At 34.5% G+C, this 1,241-nt stretch overlaps 1 protein-coding gene and 1 pseudogene across 1 annotated transcript in view; one reads left to right on the forward strand and one right to left on the reverse strand.

The window, feature by feature from the left end:
- The window catches only part of ANK2 (ankyrin 2, neuronal), a 514,556-nt gene that overhangs the window by 238,315 nt on the left and 275,000 nt on the right, over nucleotides 1-1,241 (forward strand). The window lies entirely within an intron of this gene.
- LOC102827579 lies at nucleotides 805-1,233 on the reverse strand (annotated as a pseudogene).

A 1,241-nucleotide genomic window follows, 5' to 3' on the forward strand; every position in this document is an offset into this window, starting at 1 on the left:
GCCTACAGGGAAGCCCAGTTAATACCACTATTATTCAAATTTACGCACCAACCACTAAAACCAGTAAGGATGAAATAGAAGAATTCTACCAACTTCTTCAATCTGAAATTGATCAAACATGCATTCAACATGTATTGATCATTACTGGTGATTGAAATGCAAAGGTTGGGAGCAAAGAAGAAGGATCAGTAGTTGGAAAATATGGTCTTGGTAATAGAAATGATGCTGGAGAATGCATGATAGAGTTCTGCAAAATCAATGATTTGTTCATTTAAAATACCTTCTTTAGACAGCATAATAGATGACTATACACATGAACCTCACCAGATGAACTACATAGAAATCAAATTGATTACATCTGCAGAAAGAGACGATGGAAAAGCTCCATATCATCAGTGAAAACAAGGCCAGGGGCAGACTGTGGAACACACCATCAATTACTCATATGCAAATCCAAACTGAAGCCGAAGAAAATGAAAACAAGTCCACAAGAGCCAAAGTATGACCTTGAATACATCCCACCGGAATTTAGAGATCATCTGAACAAAATATTTTTTTTTCATTCATAATAATTTAAAATTACGTTTAATTGGTTTTCATAGATCATGTCTACGCATTTTAACAACTTATATAAATAATAAAGCAACATTCATTATTCATCCTAACAATGTTTGAAGCAAAAATTCTAACTTTGTTTTACAAAACTGCAAATGGAACTCTTTTCATATAAAGGAATGATCCAGACAATTATTTACCATAACCAATGAGTGAAACTTGAAGCTATTTATTCTCAAGTATAGGCAATTAAGTTACTGGAGTAATTTCCTCATCTGAGTCACTGGATTCATCTTTTTGTTCCAATTCTGCTAAGACTTTGTCTACAGTTGTACCATTTTTTTTCTTGCATTTCTTAGGAATTGCATCCTTAGCACAGATTTTTCTCATTTTAATGTTTGGCAACTTCTTCAGATTAAAATCCCATTCCCTAAAAGTTCTCAGATTACCAGCATCTACTATGTCTGGAATCTCAAGGCCATATCCTTCATATTGCTGTCGCTCACGCTCCATCGTCTGCTTGATAACCATCTCTCGAGAAGAGTGTCGCCTTCCCTGTCTGTCTTTGATGCTGTTATGTAACTCAATCTGCTCCAACTCACTGCTGAATCGATTTATATAACTTTCAATTAATTCACAAGCATCCTTTTTTGAATATTCTGCTTTTTTGTCATCAAGATGATTTT

The sequence above is a fragment of the Chrysochloris asiatica genome, unplaced genomic scaffold (genome assembly GCF_000296735.1).
Source record: "Chrysochloris asiatica unplaced genomic scaffold, ChrAsi1.0 scaffold00188, whole genome shotgun sequence".
In the NCBI taxonomy this organism is placed as follows: Eukaryota; Metazoa; Chordata; class Mammalia; order Afrosoricida; family Chrysochloridae; genus Chrysochloris; species Chrysochloris asiatica.